Raw genomic sequence first — 14,680 nt, 5'->3', positions numbered from 1 at the left:
AGGAGGTAGAGATGATGAGGCCAAATGACATGCGGCTGCAGAAACAGATGTGACACGTGAGGATTCATTAGCTGGCAAGGATTGCTGCAGCTTACAAGAACAACCAGATAAGTCTTGCCAGAACTTTGTGAGTAAGAACTGAAGATCAATCTGTCTCTCCATGCTGGCACCAGGATCTAGACAACCCACACTTCTCACACTCTGGTCACTGACCAAGTCCATGGGCTCTCAGCAAACTGTCACGAGATGGGTGTGTGGAATCAGTCGTGACTGGAGTGGTCAGATGATGGATTTGATGGTGTTGTGCGGATCTCAGGAAGAGAGGCGTGACCAGCAGGAGATGGGTTAACACGAACAGGTTTATTGAATGAACTCATACAACGGATAAAATAACCAGGTTCAATAATTCTTTGAGTGGACAAAATAATAAATAGATGCAAGTCTCTGATAAATAGCAAAAAGATGGCAGTCCTTTGCAAAATAAACAAGATGGCAGTCCTTTGCAAAATAAACAAGAATACGTGCAGGAAATTCGGAGAGGACAAGGTAATGTTCAGGATTTGAGTTTAAAGAAAAAGAAGGATACCTGAAGATTGGATGATTGAGAATTGGATGGTTGGATGACTGAAGATTGGATGGTTGGATGACTGAAGATTGGATGATTGGATGACTGAAGATTGGATGGTTGGATGGTTGGATGACTGAAGATTGGATGGTTGGATGGTTGGATGACTGAAGATTGGCTGACAGCTGCTGGGATCAAGATATAGCTGGACCAGAGTTGGTGAACTGTAAGCACTGTAGAGCTGACTGGAGAATAACCAGAGACTGGCCCGGAGTTGGAGGATTGCAGTGTAGCAACTGATGAGGGTCAGGATACAGCTGAATGGCAGGATTACTGGAAGCTTCACAGCAGAGATGTAGCACACAATAGCTGGGTGCAGGACAGGAAACTGTGGAGTACCTGGTATCAGGACGTGGTAGCGACTTTGCCGAGAGCAACCTCTTAGTCCAGGAGCTGAATATTTAAACCCCTTGCCTTGCACCGATTGGATGAATAGCCAGGCAGCAACTGCAATACCAGAAATGGACTCTGAATGGGACAATCAGTGCACAAGAGGAGAGCTAGCATGGGCTTCACCAAACAGGGAACCAAGGAGTTAATGGCTGATCAGGAGACTCTGGGCTAGCTAGAGTTCTCACAGGTGTGCAATTATCAGCACACAGACATTCATTGAGTGTATGGCAGCAGAAGTGGAGGCTGTAATATCCTGAGAAAGCAGCAACTGGAGAGAACATGCTGAACAAACATGCAGAAATAACTAGGTATGTGACACGGACGACCTGTGGGCGTGTGTTCTTAGAATGTCTGCCGTGCGTTCCATTCGGGCATTTCTGAACGAACGCGTATTTCCAAAGAGTCAGCCAGAATAAGGCCCTCAGTGCTGACACATTGCTGTGCATCGCTGTGTGCTGAGCGATCTGCATTGCTCAGATAGCTCGGCAGTGTCATACCATGTGTAGGCCCCTTAAGGTGCTGATTGATTTGTACTATATCTCTCATTCTGTAAACTTTGAACAATATCCCCCTTACACACATAATGTCACTGCAATACAAAGCACAGATATACATGTTGCCTAAGCACCAACTATTAAAGGAAAATTAAAATACCAGGCAGCACAAACAATATGAAGAAACATTGCATTCTTAACACCAGCAAAAAATGTCGGGACAGTGGTTGTTTAAAATAAAAAATCAGAATATATGTACACTTACCAAGCCGCCTTGATGCATCTGTGTCTCAGACATGACTATGCTCACCTCATTCAGAATGAGGATCTTCAGTGGCTACTCATCCTCAAGGTAGTTAACATCTTAAGAGGATCCTTTGCCTCTTTGGACTTTTCTCTTCACCCTGCCTGTGATATTCTAAAAGTGTTTTTTGCAGGTGTGCTCATTCCTGCAGAATGGCGCCTCTGCATTCACAGCAGCCACCACCTTCCAGATTGCATTCTTCTTCCAAGCGATGATGTAGGCCACCTCTTATCCAAAGAACTGCCAGTGGTACTTTATTACCTCCTGCACCAAGGCCAGAAACTCCATAAATGAGAACTTAATATTGGTGCCCATCTTGATCCTGGTGCAATGCCTAGGCAAATCCTCACTATAACCATCACTGGCCTGGCTATTCAACTACCACAGCACTAACAGCACACACCCCACTTACACACACACACACACACACACACACACACACACACAGGTTGCACTCCAAAAAACAAAAAGGCAAAAAATGAAGACGGACTGATTAACAATAACATACACAAGACAACTTTCAAACAGTTCATTGGAGACAGAGGGAATATGGGAGGCGTGGCATTCCTGCAAAGCCTTGCCCTCTTTTACCAAAGCCACATGCCCTTTTTAGGAGCACCACTGGGACAATGCTTTTGAATGTCGGTTGATATGACTTATGCAATGTCTCTTAAGAAATAAGTAGGGCTGTTTTATGTAAGAGCCAACCTCTTTGACTCTTAAATTCTCTGTTTTTCTCCTGTCAGATGACGATATAAGAAATATTATTGGTGGAGAAGAAGATACCCGAACATGTTCAGCACATGCATGGCTGACGTCAGCTCTAAGACTGCATTGAGGACGCCTTCGCAACTACCCCCCCCCCCCCAGCCCGCACTGCCTACCCCCTATTTTTTAGTCCCAGAGACCAGTGCTGCAGACGTCTGCTTGTCATCAGATCCTCTTCCTGCTGTGACCCCTGGTGTTGCAAAGTGAGCTGTCACTTTGAAGCATCAGCATCACTTTACTGCACACACAGCTGATCACACTGGCCGGATCCCAGCTTTCTCTGTCAGCAGGCAGTGGAAGCTGTGCATGGGAAGGCATTTTGCAGTGAGCCCTGTGATTACACTATCTGAAAATAGTAAGTACATTTGGCTGGATCCCAATATTCATTACCAGTATGGGAAATGCGATCTGATTAATAAAACAATGTGAATTTAAGGGTTTGGAGGAGTAGTTTTTTAATGAAAACTGCTCCAAAAGCCCTTTAATATAGTTAAATGAAACTCAAATAAAGTTTATTATTATTATTTAGTAAAAATAATGTTAATAACTTTGTCCCTAAATCTTATAGAAGGTGATTGGGTAATATTTTGTTTAGCAACTAGGTGGCAGTGTAGGATAAGAAAATGTGAGCAACTGAACTTGCAATAGCATTCAAAGTAAAATATATGTATGATTGCTGCAATTCTAGGTAAACTCCTAATATTGATAATTTATATAAAATATAGATTGTGAGTATTGTCCTACAATTTATCACAGTAGCATACTGTTTGAGGAGGAGGGGGTGGGGGTAGTGGAGGAGAGGGTAGGGGTTTGAATGTTTTGTTACAGCCATTACTGTATGTATTTTAATCCCCCCTTCTCCCTCAGTGAAAGCAGCATGTGTACCTCTGGCTGTCCATCTATCCAGTGCTGGGCCTACGCCTCCCGACCCTTGAAGCCGGGCCTCCTCCTCGGCGGAGAGGGGCGTGAAGGGCTACTTAGCCTCATTACCCTATGCATACGCCCCGCGTTTCATGGGCGTTCCCATGCAAACGCGGGGCGTATGCATGGTAATGAAGCCGTGACGCATGTGTAGGGGGCGGGCATCTGACATCGCCGGATGTCAGCTGCCCGCCCCCATACATGATTTCATACGGACAAGTGTCCGTGTGGTCTTGGCTGGCGGGAGCTGGTGGAGCGTGCGGCCCTGCATTCGATGGTCGGCGACCATCGAATGCAGGGGCTGCTCCCAAGATGGAGGAGGCGTATCCCCATCCACTTTCATGCGGACCGCCACATATCCGCGTACGGACGGAGGTGGCGATCCGTATGGAAGGCGGGGATTCGCCTGCACGGTCCTGGCCGCATATTCTGATCGGGCCGCACCGATCAGAATAAGGGCCAATATTGTTTTTAGGGCAAAAGGTTGCACCGAGGTCCACCTCTGAATCAGGCTCACAGGCATTATGCTTCTTATGTTTGCCACAACAGGTTTTGTATTATTGACCACTCTTACACACACAGAGTTTCTTCAAATTTGCAACTTTTTTACATACAGTACCGTAAACTTGTAATATACTATATACACTGCACAATAATACTATTTTTCTTTTATTGGAAAACATAAATAAATGAGGGGGGGGGGGGTGTATTAAAGACAACTTGCCAGATAATATAATGCCTTCTGTGGAAGACAAATTGGAATAGTTATTGTACCTATTATTCAGTCAGCAGCTGATAATCAGGACACCAGCATAAGAAACTAGGGATGTGCACCGGCCACTTTTTTGGGTTTTGGGTTCTGATTACCTTTAGGTGTTGGGTTCTAATGGGTTTTGGCAAAACACCTCCTAAGTGTTTTGTGTTTGGATTTTTTGGGCTTTGGGTTCTGATTTTTTGTTAAAAAGCATAAAAACTGCTAAAATCGCAGAATTTTGGTTTTTATTTTTTGCTCCTACGCTATATTAGCCTCAATTACATTCATTTCCACTCATTTCCAGTCTATTCTGAACAGCTCACACCTTACAATATTGTTTTTAGGGCAAAAGGTTGCACCGAGGTAGCTGGATAGCTATGATAAGCCACACAAGTGTCTGGCACAAACACTAGACTGATATGGCACACTTAGCATACCCTCTAGGCTGATACTGCACACCTAGAATTACCCCTGGACTGATATGGCACAGGTAGCATCACCCCTGGACTGATACGGCACATTTAGCATCACCCCTGGACTGATATGGCACACTTTGCATCCCCCCTAGTCTGATACGGCACACCTAGCATCACCCCTGGACTGATATGGCACGCTTAGCATCACCCCTGGACTAATACAGCACCCCATGAATTATTCGGCAGACTTGGATTCACCCCAGGAATTATTTGGCAGACTTGGCTCACCCCTGGACTGATATGGCACAGGTAGCATCACCCCTGGACTGATACGGCACATTTAGCATCACCCCTGGACTGATATGGCACACTTTGCATCCCCCCTAGTCTGATACGGCACACCTAGCATCACCCCTGGACTGATATGGCACGCTTAGCATCACCCCTGGACTAATACAGCACCCCATGAATTATTCGGCAGACTTGGATTCACCCCAGGAATTATTTGGCAGACTTGGCTCACCCCTGGACTGATATGGCACACTTAGCATCACCCCTGGACTGATACGGCACACTTAGCATCACCCCTGGACTGATACGGCACAATATAACTCACAAATCTAACTCTCTCTCTCTATATGTTACATCTGCCCCACCTGCAGTGCACATGGTTTTGCCCATTTTGAGAACAAATTTGTACTGCGATCAGATCTGACTAGGGGCCTATGACCAGGAGCCGCTCAGCATGTACTTGGTGCTGTGAGGAGCCTATGTGCTGTTATAGAACAGTAAGCCCAGCATTAAAGTCTGTGGGTGTGGGGCCGATATATAACAACTGCAGAGGGCTCATCACAGCAATCTGGACACGTCATGACATCAGGGCATGCTGCACTACCGGGAGCTGGTGTTCTGAGACCTCAGATGTCAGTTCAAGTGTATTTAGTTATTTTTGTTCATACAAATCTATCAGTAGATCTCAGGACATCTGCTGGTAGATCACAAATAGTGATCTACCAGAGGATGACCCGAGATCTACTGGAAGATCACGATCTACCTTTTGGCCAGGTCTGCTCGAGGCCTTGTAGATTTATAAAGTGAAGCGAGATAAACTAGCAAACAATTAGCTCCTGTCATTTTCTAACATGGCAGTTAGAAGCTGATTGGCTGGTAAAAAAAATAAAAATAATAAACCGGTAACCTTATTTATAAGCTAGGGAGTAATTCATTGCTATAGGCACTCTGTAATGAATCAAAGTAGCTGTACCCCTGTGTTTAGCGTGGTAGAGAAAAAGAAAACATGAAGAAATTATCAGGCTAGGGAAGGGTGCAGGTCTTTGCAATGCACTTCTTGCAGCATTATAATATCTGAGTTTTGTATTTGAAAATACTGAATAAGCATCATCCTTTTGCTAGGGGAGCAGAGGTCAAAGACATTGAGAGTTAGTATTTTAATCTTCCTGTTGGATGAGGGGGGACTGGATGAGAGTAGCACACGCAGCAGGGGTTTCTGAGTACCCGGAACCCCCCTCCTGATCAGTGGTGGCCTGCAGAAACTCTGCTTCTCCGGCCAGAGAACGGATCTTACTAGCCGGCCGATGTACATTGAGAACTGTTGTCAGTGACACTGCTGTTCTGCCGGGTGTCTCTAGGTGCCGTACTCTCCTCTTGTGCCCTGCTTTCCTTTAAGCACAAAGTGAAAGTAGAGCTGATGGAGGGACGGCTGAAGGAGCTCAGAGGCAGGAGCACCAGAAGTAGGCAGCATGTGGGAGAGATCTGTGGTGACATTTAACGGGATGAGAATTTTAGTCACTATCCAAAACCTCACATTATCGCACATTTTAAAATCGCAATTTCCCCCCGAAATGCGCATATTTAATGAGACCCGAATGTGCGAGTTTTGGTCATGAAAATGTGCGATTTTTGGTCATGAAAATGTGTGATTTTGTGTTAAAAGATGGGGGAAAAAAATGGCGTGAGGTCCCCCTCCTCAGCACCGGGTTACAACAGCAAATGGTGTTATGCCACAGCCGGGTACACTTTTTAAGTAAGGTCTCCCAGCCGTGCCATGCGCACCATGGCTGGTCAGCCCTGGGGGAGTGGGGACCCCCCCCAGGCTTCACCCATCCAGGGCTTAAGCCTGGGCCTGTCCCTGGCGTTCCTGGGTGTTGGATGCTGGGCTGATATGCGTAAAATCAAACTACAGATGGAGCCCATCTCATGCTTGCTCGGCTCTCGCCAGAACGTCCCCGCTGGTGAGAGCCGAGCAATATATTATATATATATATATATATATATATATATATAAAATTGAATATATAGAATATATATACATACACTATATAATATATATTATATATACATACACTAGATTACTCAAAAAATAGGGAAGAAAAAAATATATATTATAAATGAAACTAGATACTGTATATAAAAATCACTTCAAGACTTCAAATGTATCTGGGGACTTATTGGTATTGACTCTCCTGTAGTTTCAACTAAACATAAAATTATACAAACTAAAGACATTTACTTTTTGCTTGACTGACTTCAACAAGCAATTAAATGCCAGTCTCAAGCCAAATTGATGTACACTCTCCTGTATTTCAGGATCTAATGTTGTATTTCAGTATTATGAAGTCTTGACACTGGGTGGCAGCAAAGAACTTTCAAATATTGGCTCTATGGAATACCCATCAGTTTAAGTAACATTATTATACACGGATTTGAAACAGTAAAATGCAGTAATAGTCTGCTCACTTGATTCAGTACAGGTAATAAATAAATTATTAATTGCCAAACAATTGGTTAATTGGATCTTTTTTCTCTCACTGCGATGGAACATGTAATCCCTTTATTTAGTAAAAAATCAATTAATATATATTTGATTACAGAAAACCTACTATTATTTCAACCACAGTTGGAAAAAGTGCAGTTTTACAAATCCCTTTGTAGAGTTGCACTTCGTAGTGAAGACATGTGAAAGGGTTCTGTGTGCAGTCCTTTATAATGCTATGTATACACAGTTCAATTTAGTGTCATTTTTTATTGGATTTGAACTATATAGTCCAAAGCAAATAGAAAATTACAAGGATTTGAACAGTGTTAGCTGAATTTGATGCAGATTTGATCCCAATGCGTGGCACCGTGGCATCGGGATCCAAAGCAGAAATAGACATGGCAGGCAACTTTATTTCTGCTTCGATCTGCTAGATGGATAGCAGTGCCATGCTGCTCAATGCAGCATATGCTCCTCCCTCCCACCCAAATCAGTATCAGTGGCCGCTGGGTTGAACCGTGTGTCTACCGCTTAAGAAACTATTAATAAATAAATACATACATAAATAAATAAAAAGGGTGTTGTAACCATCCTATGTTGCTCTGTAATTTGAAGACACTTATTGTTAGGATCCGGGGACCCGTACCTGCAGTCAGCTGCGGATCCCCGGGATCCGTCAGGCGGCAGCAGGTGCAGACGGGGGCTGTGGCTGGTGATGAGGCAGAACGCAGGTCTACAGTTGCTAGGCAACCAGAGTGCATTGTCACTCGGTTTGGCCAGCATCCTGGCTGTTACTAAGCAGCCAGGACACCGCGACTAGCACATCCAGCAGCAGGTGGGCAATTAGAGTTAATTTAGGCTGGTCTGCTGGGCTTATTTTGATTGGCCAGAGGCTTCCTTTTAAGGAAGTCAGGCCTGACAGCAGCAGCCGGTGATAGCTCCTGTTAGATATGTCTGCATGCCTTTTTGTGCTGCTGCCATCGGTCATTCACTACCACGCCATTTGCGGGAACACCGTTCACTTCTGGTGACATCACCCACTGACCAGTGCATCTGTCCATGAGTTAACCCTTCTCTACGGGTTGTCGCCATTCCTTTTGTGTGGTTATTGCATGTATTGTGTGGTGTATTATTATTACTATTGTATATTGGTGTGGTGTATTATGTTGTGTATTGTGTGGTCTTGATCCCGTGATATATTGCAGTGTACGATCATTGTGTTGTAACGAGGTTGCGGGTTATTCCATTGGTGGCGAGGTTGCGGCATATTCTGTTTGCGACGATGTCGCTGTTTATTCAGTTGGCAACAAGGTCGCAGATTATTTCCTTAATTTCTTGTAGGTAGTCGTTTTAGTTAGATCTTCTCTTGCCTGCTCCCAGGGACTACCAGATTATTTTACCTGGCGGCACCGGAGTTGGGGCAGACCCAATTCGCCCCATGAAATGTGCCTGTTATAGGGGAAGCCTTAGCACCGCAGGATTTGGTTGTCCCTAGGGAGATGCAACAGAGTGACAATAGAGTCTCGCCGTGCCCATTTTAAACAGCAGTCACGGCTGCGGGGTTCACACCCTGGATCTTAACACTTATATAACATTGTACATATTTGAAAACAAGATATTAATGGAAAAAAAATCAGACAGCAGAATGTCTATATCCTAAAAATTTACATTATAATCCAAAGCATAGAGTACATAATTAGAAAATGCTTTAAAGAAATGCATTTAGAATAATCTATATATATGTCTAGTGTCTGATGTCTGCCATCTGTTGTCAGCGAGTGAAACTACATCTCTTTCTCTCTCATTTAAACAAAGAGGCAAGGTAGCAGACGAACTTTCGAAGCATTGGTACTTGTGACTTATCTGGGCGCCCGATTTTCTTCATCGCACCAAAAATCGCGCCACATACAATCAGATTGCATGCAATGCGATTTGCCGCGATTTGCTGCGATTTTAATATGTGAAGGCACCCAGATGCCTGTTTCATATGTGAAATGGCCCCCCAGACCCCATTTTTAATTGTATACCCACCCTGATGGCTAAATGCCACCCATTGTTAACGCCACCCCACTATCAACGCCAACCCGAAGTGTGGCAAGCGCAGAGAGCCTGCGTGGGGCGGCGGTACGCGTCCTCCGACCTTTTCATACCCCCACTATCCACGTCGGCGTGGAGTTGATTTTATATAGTGTGGCGAGCGCAGCGAGCCACCGAGCCCGAAGCGTGGCGAGCGCAGCGAGCCCCGCGAAGGGACGCGGATACCTGTGAAGCCCGCGAGGGGATGCGTATAGCTGTGAAGGTACTGGCATACAATTTTAACATCGGGCGCCCAGATAAGTCACAAGTACCGAAGCATTTGCTTTGATCGATTGCTTAAAATATATGAAATCATTTATGCCAGGCATGTCCAAACTATGGCCCACCAGGTGTTGTGAAACTACAAGTCCCATCACACCTTGCCACAGTTTTGCTATTAGGAAATGCTAAATCTATGGCAAGGCATGCTGGGATGTGAAGTTTCACAACAGCTGGAGGGCCACAGTTTGGACATACCTGATTTATACTATTTAAAGAATAATTGTTTTTAGAAATAATAATAATAATAATAATAATCATATTAATAGTTTGAAAATCACAATAAAACATATTTGCATGTAAATATCAATAAACTCTATTAGTTATTAGTTTTTAACCCACCAGATCAAGCCTTTGCTGATTGGAATGCAGACTGGTGAGGCTAAATGAGAGTGAAAGATAAAATAAATAAATTCTATACAGTATATAAATATATAAAACAGTTATACTTTATAAACTGTGGGTACATATAATTGTAAACAAGTATTTTATTCATACATTGGATACAAAAAAAAACAGTCCTAAATGAAGTGGCCTGTTATAGCATACATCAATTTATCTTTTTTAATTCTTATTTATATTATTCTAAACCAATATAATTTGTAGCCTGCATGTGTCACAGAATCTAAATCCTTATTTCGTGAATTAATTTGCTTAATCCTTACTAGCTTCTACAGTGCTAATGTTAATTTGTGCACAGTCTTCTCGCACTGCACGGTCTATCTGTAGTAACCTTTACAGTTATACGAAAGGCATAAAAACAAGACATAAGAAAATAAAGCAAGATGACACATGGTAAAGAGGACTCTAGGATGTTTTATTACTGTACTATTCTTACAGTATACAAAGGGACCTTTATTAAATCTGGTGCACAGTTAACTGTGCAAAGAACATGCTGTAACCGTAGCGAAAAGAGATGTTCACTTTCATTGCAGAAACTGTAAAATAAAAATGGTAAAACTGAAATGGACTACAGCATCTTTCCTTAGTCTATAGTTGTCATTAATCGTCCAAATGTTCTTTCCCTTCGGTCATGCAATCTTGGTGTTCGCAACTGCTAGACTCCACTTTTTCACACATCTAAAATAACTCCGTTCTAATAAATTTACTAATTTATAAAAATAAATCATATTTAATGTAACGTTCCAATTAAATACACCATAGTGTGACACCAGCTACAAGGGATATAGCAAGTGGACTAGTTTCTAAGCAGCTTGTCACAGCAATACAGTCAAACACTATAGGAACTGCATAGACAAGTGCCCCTGAAGAGGTTTAATGAAGTCAGTGTTCTACTTCTAAAATTACACGTACAATTAAAAAATGCCTGAAAATATGATCCTGGACTAAACTGCATCCATTGATGTTCAAGTACTAGAACAAGTTAATGATATAATATACTGCTTCCCATAGCTACATTATTATTTTATTATATCACACAGAACTGTAATAATCCATAAGGGATACCAGACCTAAGTAAAGCACTGCACTTCTTCTTTCATTCAAAAATGCATGAATGTGTTCTAAAGTTTAATTTACAAATTAACATAATGCAAATATCTGCCTCCCAAAGAGCTGATTTTCAGAAAGCGGGAGTGACCTCAAATACATTTTGTCATGGTGTAGCAGATAAGAGGTATTACTTCTGGTTTATTTTGGCTCAATAAAGACTTTTAATGTTTGGCGATGTAGCAATATATTATGATACATAAACTGTACAAGCCATTGAGGTTAAAAAAAAATATATATATATATTTTTAAATTTTTTAACCTTTACTGTTTGGGGCCATTGGAAGAACCTTTCAAAGGTGGCGACACACGGTAAACCCTATTGCCGTTTTCAACCGATTGTAACAACATATTGTTTAAAATATATCCATGTGGGCTTGATAACTATGCAATGCGCGCACCCGCGGGTCGTTGGTCTTAGTTACTGATCCCTTCTACATATAGAAAAAGTGATCACCTGTCTTACACAATTCGGCACAATGAACAATGTTATGGACGACAAAGGGTTGGCAAACTCTGCCTGCCCACTCCCCTTCTCTTTTTTCTTTAAGATTAATATATATATATTTTTTGGTACCAAATGCTATATCATTAACAATTTGCGGTTGTGAATGACCCACCTACTGTATATCCTTGGATCGTTTGTACAATTGTTTCTTTTGTATGTACAATATCGTCTATCTTAAGCCCTGTACACACACATTGATTTGCCTTTGATTCGATGTTAGATTCGATTTTCTATTAGAGCTGGCATTAGATCTTTCCATTCGATTTGGCATTAGATCTGTACTTTTGCATTAGATATCGAATTCAATATCGAATTCGATATACATTCATGGTACATTGTACACATTCGATTTACTAGATAGAATTCGATATTTCCTTGGCTGCACAGTAGATTTTTCTGTTCGTTTTAGTGAAAACGGGAGCGTGCATCGAATCGAATGCAGATCGAAAGTGACACAAAAACCATTTGATTTCGTTTAGGATTCAATTCAATTCTTCTATAAGCAAAATCGAATCGAAAATCTGGAAAAATCGATGCATGTGTACAGGGCTTAGGAGTGATCAGGAGTTCAAGAGAAATCATTAATGAGACTGGATCGTTGCCAACATCTTTTTGTCTGCGGCCACCTTAAGGGCCTTATTTTGGTTCACTCTTTCTGACAAAATCCTTCTTAGATGGACAAAACTATGTGCACTGCAGGGGGGCAGATGTAAAATGTGCAGAGAGAATTAGATTTGGGTGAGTTATTTTGTTTCTGTGAAGGGAAAATACTGGCTGCTTTATTTTTACACTGCACTATAGATCTCACTTTGAAGTAAAACCCCACCCAAATCTAATTATATCTGCACAAGTTACAGTACATCTGCCCCACCTGCAGTGCACATGGTTTTGCCCATCTAAGAAGGATTTTGTCAAAAAGAGTGAACTAAAATAAGGCCCTAAGAGAGGAACAGCATGGAAGTATAGGCATCATGGCGCCCTAGGCTGCATCCAATCAGCATATTAGTTAATCAGGAACTGCCTGCAAAATTGTCAAACTAATTAAGCTTACAAATCCGGAGCTTCACCCCAACAGCTAATGCCATTTTCAGATGGTGTTAGCAACTGTAGAATATTTGATACATTTCACAGCTACTGATGTGCTCACTTCATTCTAAATGCATCTGAGGGACAAGCTTCTTTCACAGCCTCTGTCCCGGCATGTGAGTTTTGATAAATTTGGCTGGAATATAATTAGCTTTTGCAGCAAATACTAGTGATGAAAAAAATTACAATAATTGCATCTAAAACACGATTATTGATAAAAATATACCTAAATGTAGATTCTCTTACCACTGTTAGTGCAGATGAATCCTGCCACAATATGCAGTATATAACTATATAACAAAGAATAATGACGTGTGATTCAGACTCAGAGTAATCCAATAGTACCACATTTACCGACAGTGGTGTTACTTGTGAGTGGTTGGCGCAGGTGCATGGTAATGGGATTGTTCCAATTGCCATGGGAGTCACAAATGGCGATTGGGGAAGGATAGATGAGCGTGGCTACATCTGTATAAGGGCAATACGATTATGCTCATATGCTATCTTAAACTTGTGGTTATGTACAAGGCATCACTGTTGATAGAAACACAGACATAGGCAGATTTAGGAATATAGGGACAGACAGAAGGTCTGATTCAGGAATGTATTCACAGCTGGGATCCTGTGCGCAGCGAATGTGCGGAAATATGCTAATACTGCAGCTGCCTGGAAATGCATTGAGAAACCCACTGGTGACTTTGCAGATCCAAGCAACGCAACAATTAAGCAACAGTGGTTGCAGTGGCTGCATGTGGGATGGATTAGGTTTAGGGTCCAGTTAGGGTTTGGGATAAAATACTTTCAGGGATACATTAGAATTCTGATAGCATCCCATTCTTCTTATATTGTTTGCAAAGTTAGTGAAACGGTTGTCTCAGGAAACTGAAAAAGTTAATTTGGGTATATTCTGATTATTTGGCAGTGACCTTATATCCAAAAAGAAATATTCACTAGGAATATTCAGGCGCTTTGACAGTGAGCTGATCCTACAGTATAAGCTGCTGCCTGGGTGTGAGGGTAGTAACTCCTCACTAGTACAAAAAGGAAGAAATACTCGCACAAGGTGAGTTTAGGCAGCGCTTAAATCAATGAATGAAAACAAAATTTGTTTACAAAAGTATAAATCTTTTTACTGGTTTAAAAATGCATGTATACACAATATAATAATACAGTCATGAACAAAAACCATAATAAAACTATTAAAATTGAGAAGGTGGGGAATAAAAGTAAACTGGAATATACGGAAATAAAGTTAATAAAGAATTATCCCGCCTCAAAGGACATGTATTTGTGAGCAGATATTGTAGTCACTTGACATGTGGAAAATCGGGTAAGTGCACTTTACCAATTTAGAAGTTCTGGATCTTTGTAGAACAATTTATGATGGGGGCTGGATGAGTCCTCACGATGAATGCAGCTGTTTGTCGTGCCGCTGGAGGGGTCAGTGATCGCTGGATGGAGTAAGCCTCTTGTAATGAGGTGTGAGACAGGTGGAGAATGTCTCCAACACCAGAGGGATGATATTGTGGCGATTTGACAAATTGAAGTTCCAGAAATGTGGAAATGTGGCTTCCGTGACCCAGGGATGGCCTCACTGGTGTAGATGTTGGTAACCAGTGGTATCTGGGAGCACGGTGTCCGCCTTGTAGTAAGATATCCAGATGAGCAGAAATGGATGAATGTCCACAATGGAGTAGATCTCACAATCTACTTATATCCACCCATTAAAGGGTTGTCATGCTATTAAAAATAATCTTGTTCTACTAATACG

The 14,680-nt window shown here is 42.1% G+C and overlaps 1 long non-coding RNA gene across 3 annotated transcripts in view; it reads left to right on the top strand.

The window, feature by feature from the left end:
* Positions 1-14,680, top strand: part of LOC146063901 (uncharacterized) — a 165,165-nt gene that overhangs the window by 77,502 nt on the left and 72,983 nt on the right. For 2 of the 3 annotated variants that reach the window (XR_014471705.1, XR_014471707.1), the window contains exon 3: positions 2,563-2,939. This is a non-coding gene — a long non-coding RNA (uncharacterized LOC146063901). Of the gene's footprint in view, positions 1-2,562; positions 3,320-14,680 lie in introns of those variants that run through there. The other variant, XR_014471706.1, reaches the window with a different exon arrangement.

Source organism: Crinia signifera, chromosome 3 (assembly GCF_055691185.1).
Source record: "Crinia signifera chromosome 3, ASM5569118v1, whole genome shotgun sequence".
NCBI classification, from domain to species: domain Eukaryota; kingdom Metazoa; phylum Chordata; class Amphibia; order Anura; family Myobatrachidae; genus Crinia; species Crinia signifera.
The sequence above is the reverse complement of the archived record's forward strand: the minus strand, read 5'-3'. Positions and strand labels throughout refer to the sequence as shown.